This window comes from Phascolarctos cinereus, unplaced genomic scaffold (genome assembly GCF_003287225.1).
Source record: "Phascolarctos cinereus isolate Bilbo 61053 unplaced genomic scaffold, phaCin_HiC Scaffold_4;HRSCAF=312, whole genome shotgun sequence".
In the NCBI taxonomy this organism is placed as follows: domain Eukaryota; kingdom Metazoa; phylum Chordata; class Mammalia; order Diprotodontia; family Phascolarctidae; genus Phascolarctos; species Phascolarctos cinereus.
Window position 1 is genome coordinate 342,934,101 of NW_027555847.1, and position 10,350 is coordinate 342,944,450.

The 10,350-nt window shown below is 38.5% G+C and overlaps 1 pseudogene; it reads left to right on the forward strand.

Annotated features, from left to right (window-relative positions):
• LOC110216169 (UBX domain-containing protein 6 pseudogene) overlaps positions 1–9,524 on the forward strand; it is a 75,483-nt pseudogene extending 65,959 nt beyond the window's left edge.
• Positions 9,525–10,350: the final 826 nt, after the last annotated feature.

The following is a 10,350-nucleotide window of genomic DNA, read 5'->3' on the forward strand; positions in this document are numbered from 1 at the left end:
CAGTCCAATTTAGTTTTGAATATCTCATTTTGAGGAAAAAAAATAGCTCAAATTTACTCCTCTCTAATATTCACCATTGGTCCTCATTCTATTCACTTTATTTATGAGAAGATTCCTCTTTATAGGTCTAATTCCTCCTTCTCAGTAAAGACAACCCTTCTGACCTCTGAAGACAGCTATCACGACATCATCTAAGTTTTCCCTGCTCTACCCACAGTACATTTTCACATTTCTCTTGGGTTGGTATAAGCAAACAAACAATCTCTACTCAATGACTAGGTATAAATCTGTATTTATTTTACTTTGCCTCAGTCATTTGGAAATACACATCAACTTATTGAATGTGAAATCCATATGCATATAAAATATTTAACAATTACGTCTACTGAGTACAAGTTTTTCATTTAACAAATCAAAAAAAAAAAGAAAATGTCTTTTCTTTTGATCGCTGCAGCAAAGCAAAACTTAGGCTGATTTTAAGTGGCATTTTGAAGGCATACACTGATGCCACCTTTGAGCGGTTCTTCAGCATCATTAATTTATTTAGCAAGACATTTACTGAACATCTGACTATAAGCATAATACCCTGTTAGGTACTTGGAAGAATATGAAGACAATTTCTGACATCAGGAGCTTATAATATGGTAAGGGGGATCACACATTTGCCCAGAGAATAAATTTCTTCGATCTTTATTGACCAACTCCTCAAAATTTATTTAGACCTCAGAACATGAGATACTTTTATTATGGAGAAAAGTAAGAAATATAGTTGACAGAAATAATTCATTCAGCACTTTGAAGTTTCTGAACTTTGCCTTCATTATCTCATTTGATCCTCACAACAATGGTGTGAGATAAGCACTCCAAGAAATATCATTCCCTTTTTATTGATAAGGAAATTGAGGTTCAGAGTCCAATAACTTGACAATGTCACATGGCTAGAACATGGCAGAAGTGGAATTCAAACCCTGGACTCTCTCTTCTCACTTCATTTCCCACCCTTTCCATTCTAATAGACACTACCTTACAGAAAAAATGAAGGGAATGGAAATGAGGGGGGAGAATTTTGTCTAGTAAGAGCCCCTTTCTTGGAACTGGAACTGGGAATGTAGTATGATGTTTCCAGTAAATTTAGCAAACTGTTTATCTTCCTTTTTAATTTCTCTTCCCCTCTCTGGACCATTCAAAATATATACAAATTTCCCTGAAATATTGATAGTATTTAATTTTCAAATTTGAAACAAATGTTCTGGAATTTATAAAAGCAAATTGATTTTTGATTTGAAATACGTTATTTAATTTATTTAAGTGATTAAAAAAAATGTGTCATCAATAATGAAATGATGTTATGAATCAGAAGCAGAAATAACAATAGATTCCTCATTGCCTTAGACCAGTGGTTCTTACCTGAGGTGCACAGGGAATCTGTGCATGTGTGTTTATGTGTATATACATATGTTATACACACATATGTGTGTCCTATGTTGTTCAATCGTTTCAGTTGTATCTAACTCTTCATGACCTCATTTGGGATTTTCTTGGCAAAGAAATTGGAGTGGTTAGCTCATTTTACAGAATAAGGAGCTGAGGTAAACAATGTTAAGCAATGTGCCCAGGGTCGTACAAATAGTGAGTGACTGAGGCCAGATTTGAATTCAGTCTTCCAGAATCCAGGCCTGTTGCTTATGTACTGCACCACTTAGTTGCCTGTGTATACATACATATATTCACACGTTTATGTATGTATGTGTATATAGTTGTACATATATACATATATGAATATGTTTCAATACAATTGGTTTTCATTGTAACCTTATATACTTTATAAAAGTGAAAGTAGAATTTTTAAGAATAAAATGGAACAGGATTTCTATCTGTGATCTATGTCACAAAGCTGAATAATTTATAAATGGAATCAACATCATGAGAGTTAGTAGCTACATCTTTGCCTACTTAGTTCAGACTGACTCTAGTTTGTCTCGGATTACTGAACATCCTGTCGGCAATAGCACAGTGTCTCTTTAGTTGAAAACTAAATACAGTTCTTTCTTTGACAACATGATAAGCTGTAATTAGAATAGCCTGGACTTCACCTGAAAATTAGAATATCTTTATGAAGTTATCAGTACTGAATTGGGTGTTCATAATTTTCAAATCATTCATGTGCTTTCAAATTTCAAAAAAGGAATTAGAGATCATCTGCATAGCTAGACTACTAAAGGGCACATTTGGCAATGCCCCTGGCCTCTTTTATAGCTTGTATGCTCAAATCATGGGAAATATTCTCTTCAAATACATTTATTTGTTATCTGCTTATGTCGCAATGGAAACAAGATTTTGATAGAAATTAATAGCTCTCTAAGGAAACCAGCTGTGACAAAGACACTCCTTGACATCATGTTGATGCTGTGTAAGGGATGAAAATTGGATGAATGCCTTCCAGAAATCTTGACATTGAGAAATTTAATATGGTAATAGGAGATTTAAAAAGAAAACATAGCTCCTCTGTTGAAGAATCTGATTTATTTGAAACATTTTCATCTACACAAGAGGAATTCTGATATATCCTTCCAATTGATCTTAAGGGTAAAAGAAGGAATTTTCCTCAAAGAAGAAAGTCAGAATTTCTCTTTGAAAGTACAAGAACTTTCACAGGGATGGGGAAAATGAGTGTCTTTCCAAAAAGTAAAGAGAAAGAGTTCGAAGGTAAGTGTTAATATTGAGCTGCCTGAAGAACAGCAGGCAATAAACTGACTCACATTTGCAGAATCCATGTATGTTGCAGGATAATAAACGTTAGAGAGAGTTGTCACTACACAAAGACCGAAAAAGAGTTTAGAGTACAGATAAGAAAGACTGAGAAAGAAAGCAGTACCACTGGAAATATATTCTCAACAGTTCTCACATTTCTTGTAGAAAATTAACCATAGGCTATTCGGACCAACACTACGCTCGTCTAATGATGGGAATCTGGCCAACCTTGCTGAAAGCACAGAAAATGTGTGTTTTCAGAGCTAATTCGTCACTGAGTGAAGTTTACCTCTTATAGCATCTCACCTCTACAATGTATGATTTCCACAGAACCTCAGAATTTAAAAGTTGAAATGTATCTCAAAGACCTAGTTCAATCTATACAAAAAAAATAATTCTCAATATAACATATTTGACACGTTGTTGTCCACTCTTTGCTGGAAGATCTCTACAGATAAAGAACCTATCATCTCTTAAGGGCATCCATTCTATTAATTAGTTTTTTTTTAACCCCCCCCCAAAATCAAGCCAAAACTTGTTAATTTGCAACTTGAAACCATTGTTCCAAGTTTATATGACTTCCTTTAAGTGTAATTTTTTAATCATGGAATATAACAGCAGGTTGAAGAAACTGGGTCTTTTAAACATGGAGAAGTGAGGACTTAGAGCAAGGATGGGTCTTCAAAGACATGATAGTAGTCTTTTAAGAATTGTTACAAGAGGGGGGTGGCAGAGCCAAGATGGTGGAGTAAAAGCAGTGACTTTCTTGAGCTCTCCCCCAAACCCAAACCCCTCCAAATACCTTAAAAAATTCCCTGTAAACAAATTCTAGAGCAGCAGAGCCCACAAACAGACAGAGTGAAACAAATTTCCAGCCCAAGATAACATAGGTGGTTGATTGGAAAGATTTATTGTGTCAGGCTAGGAGAGGAGCACAGTTCAGCATGGGTGCACAGGGAAAGATCAAGTCTCAGCAAACTTGGAGCAGGCCTCGGAGGATTGAATCACAGGCAGCTGTGGCAGTTTCCAGACTTCTCAAACCACAAAAGACAAAGACAACTTAGAAGGTCAGTAGGAAAAGACTGTGACTAAGTAAGAGAGAAGTTTGGTCCCAGCCGTGGGGTGGTGGCTGCTTCCAGAACTCAGCCCACAGAGCGAGGGGTAATATAGTGGCTGATTAGAGGGAACCCTGCTGAGGCAGGGTTCTCTTGCTTTGCCTGTGATTGGATGTGGGTCACAGTTCTGGGTAGCAGTCCTGGGGCAAGGAGGGGCACGAGCGTGGTGGAGCTTGCAGTGGTGGTGAAGAAGAAACCCTCTTCACAGTTCCAGGACAGAAAGGAGTGCTTGTGGTCACTCATAGACCACAGTCCAGGTCAGGAAAGGAGTAAACACCTCACCTTTGATTATACCACCTTGGAAAAACTGAAAATTTACAGGTCCCTAGAAGTATTTCCAAAAACATATGCACAAAACCCCTGAAGCTTGGGACAGTACATTCTCCACACTGGAAGCAGACCCCTACCTTAACAAAGCATTTATAACTCAAGCAATTGGCTGAGATCACGAGCAAGCAGGGCAAAAAGAATCAGACGATAGAATTGTACTTTGGTGAAAAAGAAGATCAAAACATACAACCAGAAGATGACAACAAAGTCAAAATTGCTATATCCAAAGCCTCCAAGATAAATATGAATTGGTCCCAGACCATGGAAGAACTCAAAAAGGATTTTGAGAAGCAAGTAAGAGAAGTAGAGGAAAAACTGAGTATGATGCAAGAAAATCATGAAAAACAAGTCAACAGCTTGCTAAAGGAGACCCCAAAAAATACTGAAGATAATAACGCCTTAAAGATAGCCTAACCCAAATGTCAGAAGAGGTCCAAAAAGCCAATGTGGAGAAGAATGCCTTAAAAAGCAGAATCGGCCAAATGGAAAAGAAGTCCAAAAGCTCACTGAAGAAAATACTTCCTTAAAAATTAGAATGGAGCAAATGGAAGCTAATGACTTTATGAGAATTCAAGACATTGTAAAACAAAGCCAAAAGAATGAAAAAAATAGAACACAGTGTGAAATATCTCCTTGGAAAAACAACTGACCTGGAAAATAGATCTAGGAGAGATAATTTAAAAATCATTAGACTACCTGAAAGCCATGATCAAAAAAAGAGCCTAGACATCATTTCTCAAAAAAATTTTCAAGGAAAACTGCCCTGTTATTCTAGAATCAGAGGGCAAAATAAAAATTGAAAGAATCCACCAATCACCTCCTGAAAGAGATTCCCAAAGGAAAACTCCTAGAAATATTAGAGACAAATTCCAGAGTTCCCATGTCAAAGAGAAAATATTGCAAGCAGCCAGAAAGTAACAATTCAAGTGTTGTGGAAACACAATCAGGATGACACAAGATTTAGCAGCTTCTACCTAAAGGACCAGATGGCTTGGAATATAATATTCTGGGGGTCAAAGGAGATACGGTTACAACCAAGAATCAACCACCCAGCAAAACTGAGTATAAACCTTCAGGGGAAAAAAATGGACATTCAATGAAACAGCAGACTTTCAAGCATCCTTGATGAAAAGACCAGAGCTGAATAAAAAATTTGACTTTCAAATACAAGACTCAAGAGAACCATGAAGAGGTAAACAGTAAAGAGAAATCATAAGGGACCTATTACAGTTGAACTGTTTACATTCCTGCATGGAAAGATGATATTTGTAACTCATGAGACCTTTGTTAGTATTAGAGTAGTTGAAGGGAAAAATTATATGTAGATAGATAGATAGATAGATAGAGGGCACAGGAGAGTTGAAGATGAAGAGGTGATATCTAAAAAATAAAATTAAAGGATAAGACAGGATTATACTGGGAGAAGGAAAAAAGGAGAGGTAGAATTGGATAAATTATCTCACATAAAACAGACAAGAGAAGGCTTTTACAGTGGGGATGAAGTGGGGGAAGGTGAGTGAATCTTATTCTCATTGGATTTGGCTTAAGGAGGGAATAACATGCACATTCATTTGGTTATGGAAATCTATCTTACCCTACAGGAAAATGGTGGAAAAGGAAATAAGAAAGCAGGTGAGTGATAGAGGGGAGGACAGATTGGTAGAGGGGGTAATCAGAAGCAAACACTTTTAAGGAGGGACAGGGTCAAAAGAGAGAGTAGGATAAATGGGAGGGTGGGATAGGATAAAGGGAAATATAGGGGTTTTTTTCCACAACATGACTATTATGGAAGGATTTTGCATGACTATACATGTATGACCTGTATCAAGTTGCTTGCCTACTCAATGAGGGTGGGTGGGGAGGAAGGAAGGGAGAGAATTTGAAACCCCAAGTTTTAAAAACAAAAGTTAAAAATTGTTTTCTCATGCAACTGGAAAATGAGATATACAGGCAATGGAGTATAGAAATGTATCCTGCCCTACAGGAAATAGAAGAGGAAGGAGCTAAGGAAAAGAGTGGGTGGAGATAGAAGGGAGGGCAGATTAGGGGAAGGGGGTATTCAGAATGCATGCCATCTTGGGATGGGGTAGAGACGAGATGGAGAGAAAATTTGAAACTCAAAATCTTGTGGAAGTGAATGTTGCTAACTAAAAATAAATAAATTAATAAGAACTGTTGTAAGAAAGAGGGGTCACACTTGCTCCTCTTGGCCCTAGCAGACAAGCCTAAGTATAATTGGAAGAAGTTGCAGAAAAAATATACTTAGCTTCATGTAAAGAGGGAAGGGAATAAGCATTGATTAAGCATTAATATGTGACAGGCACATTGTGTCAGTAAGTACTGTGTCAAGTGCTGGGGATATTAAAAAATAGAAAAGAAAAGAAAAGAAAAATACAGTCCCTGGCTTCAAGAACCTTGCATTCTAATAAGGGAAAGCAGCATAGAAAAAGGAACTAAAAAGCAAGGGTGGAAGGTACATTTGTGGGGAGGGTCATGTGGGGGACATGGTTTTGAAGTCTAGAGGAAGTCTCTAACAGTGGCAGGAGATGAATGTAGGCTGGCCACCCTCAGACTTTCCATAAAATAGAGGCTCCAGGAGGAACTCGCCAATAGAAGAAAGAAAGGGGTCCCTGCAGAGGGATATTCCATCGTGAGTAGCTTGTAGAGATGGTAGATTGTTCCAGGAAGAGGAGGTCCCCAACAATGAAGGAAATCCCAGGATAAGACAGCAGTAGAGGCATATGGTTTTAAAGGCCAAAAGCAGCTAAGTGGTTCAGTGGATAGAGTTGGGCCTGGAATTGGGAAAATCTGAATTCAAATCAAGCCTCTGACACTTATTAGCTATTTGACTTAGGACAAGTCACCCAACCTCTATTTGCCTGTTTCCTCAGCTGTGAAATTGAAATAATAATTATATGTAGCATCCAAGGTTGTTGTGAGGATCAAATGAGATAATGTTTGTAAAGTACTTGACATGTTACCTGTAACATAGTAGGCACCATATAAATGGTAGTGGTGATGATGATGATGGTGATGAAGGTGATGATGATGATACAAAGAAGTCAGGGACAGGGTTGAGAGATAGATATAAGAGAAACAACTAAAGTTGTACAGAATAGGAACAATTAACTGGAAACTAAATGCTTATTTTGTGCTAGGCACTACAGTACTTCAGGAATGGACTACCTCATGAGGGAGAGTAAAATAGATGAGGATCTTTTGAACAGTTGGACTAGATAGCCTCACTAGCTCTTTCTAAATGTGAGGATCTGTAATTCTGGTAGATAGATAGGCTAGATGTACAATGATAGTAATTGGAACTGTATTTCATTTGTACAGGAAACTTTTAATACCAGTGAATTTTAGTTGAATACCACTGAAGTTTAGTTTAATATGACTGAAATTTAGTTTTAAAAAGCTGCCTAGAGCATTGTGAATTTAAGTGACTTTGTCAGGGTCACACAACTAAATAACACACAGCTAGTATATATCAAAGTCTCCAACTGAACCCAGATATTCCTGGTTTTGAATCTATTTCTCTATCTACTATGCAAATATCCAACACTGATTGTGTGTGTGTGTGTGTGTGTGTGTGTGTGTGTGTGTGTAGTGCTCACTTTTCAAGAATTAATGTTTTAAATCTTCCTTGGCTAATGGGATCTACTTCAGAACTGGGTTCAGTTACTCTATTCTGTTCTTGTATATAAATGGAAAAAGAAGCAGTTGGTATGTCACTACATGATAGCCTACAAACACTAAATTATGAACATAATTAAACAGAATATTTGAAAAAATAATTTTGGAAAACTAAGGTGTCTTGGGATTCAAGGGCATAGGGGAGGTCATTATTGAAATTATTGATCATAAGACTAAGTAAGGAAATGAAGCCGGGAAGCTATGGTTAGAGAATTTCCTCTGGGAACATTCATCTGCTGAAAAGTGGGAATGTAGGAGGCATATGGTGACTTATCCGTGATTGGATTAGCAGTACAAGCACTGTACAACTTCCATTTGTTGATCAGAGCTGTTCCAGGCCAAGACTACTGGAGCCCTAGCCGTAGCCCCTTCCAAACTGCCACTGTGAAAACATTCTTTCAGTACATCAAGGCAGACATGAAGTTCAACAGCATAGGACCTCTTAAAACTAGCAAATTTGGTGGGGGAAAAGGACCCCAAGGAAAAGCTGACCCAGCAAGTAACCAAGCAGTCCCACCAGAGAGAGACCAATGAGCCAGGCTGCAGCAGAAGCAGCCCAAGGTCCCAGGAGCCCATGTCCCAGGGTGCTATTCAGAACCCGGTAAAGAAGAAATTACAAGCAAAAGTAACCATCAGTGGGAGCACTGAATCTTCTGAAGGAAATGTGGTAGCTGAGGCTAAAGAGAAGGGGTGCACCAATCAGTCTGTAACTAGAGTTTATTTTATTTACGCATTCACTGGACCATCCAGGGAAACGATCAGAGGAATGACAATATCACAGGCTCTTAGTTAGAACTCAGCCAAGATCCAGTGTCTGTTTCCATTATGAAGTTCTATACATTCAACAAGAATTGAGAAAAATTGAAGTTGGGGGTGAACACCATTGCCAAATACCTGGACAACATCCGTATTCACCCATAAGAGGAGAAATATAAGAAAATCAAATGGCAGAACAAAGTGTTTCAGGAACCGACCAACTTCCTAGAAGGGGCTAATGCATTTTTTGAGGCCATCGGGTTTGAGAATATGACTCTAGCTATTCCAGAAGAAGACACATCAGAAGAATTTTATGTGCTGAATGAGGATGCAATAGCCAAGGTGGAGAAGCTGGAACAGCAACAAGGTAAACCTGTAGAGCTACCCATGCTGTCTCAGCTGGCCTGGCAGCCATGAGTTTTCAAACTCTCTCCTGCCCAGTTCAACTTAGCTGGATACTTCTTCAACCTTTGCAGCAGAGGAGCTCAAACAGGAGAAGAAACTAAGAATGGACACCATGGAGGGGCTGTGTGAATTTCAAACCAAAGCCATAAGGGAGAAAGAGCAACAGAGGAAAATATGCAAATAAACCTATACCCTCTTACTGGTCCACTTTCCAGAAAGGCATGTCCTCCAGGATGCCTTCTATACTTGGGAGAGGCTGTTTGCACTCTACAGCTTTGTGAAAGAGGCACTGCAGAGTGGCTGGCTGCCTTTTGAACTTCCTCCCACAGGTGAGCATAAATTGTTGGATGAAAATTCATTTTTCGACTAATGTGGACCAGTGTCATGGCAGAAATCAAGGCATCAACAGCTGAGCAGTTCCCAGGAACTCTGAAATATAAGCTTTTTGCTAGTGTTAAAAACCTTGCATGAAATAAAACCAAGATTGGCCTCAGCTCCACAGGTTATGTCTCATGCTACTCCTCTCCCGTACTTCTTCTCCTTATGCCTCTATCTCCCAGATTCCAAGTGGAAACTGTTTGATTGTCATGGACATTCCCCTGAGAAGCAAGGTGCAATGTGGATGGAATAGCTTCAGAATGAGGAGAATTGTCCTCTACACATAGGCAGATTAGGATGCATGGCAGCCATTTCCTTACACCCTGACACATTGGTTTGGGGACTAGGGACATAAGAACTTCCCCTGAGCCCAAAGAACATGGCTGGAGGTTCCTCACCTATCTTGGGGAAAAAAACCTGAAGTTTTGTATACATGATGTCAAAACTTGCTTTAAGAAGCTACTACTGTGCAATTTATTTAATATAAGGTACAGTTAGAGTAGAAGGATGCTGGTCACTGGAGGAGCCAGTCTAGGGAATTAGGGAAGGACTTCCTTGGCTTATGGGATCTACTTCAGAACTAGGTTCAGTTACTCTATTCTGTTCTTGTATATAAATGGAAAAAGAAGCAGTTGGTATGTCACTACATGATAGCCTACAAACACTAAATTATGAACATAATTAAACAGAATATTTGAAAAAATAATTTTGGAAAACTAAGGTGTCTTGGGATTCAAGGGCATAGGGGAGGTCATTATTGAAATTATTGATCATAAGACTAAGTAAGGAAATGAAGCCGGGAAGCTATGGTTAGAGAGATCAAATCTCACATCACACTAAGCAGAAAAGTATTGACATTGTGCTGGCTCTCTGTGTGATATTTTCTATTCCTTTGCCCGCTCCTAGTAGAGACTATGAT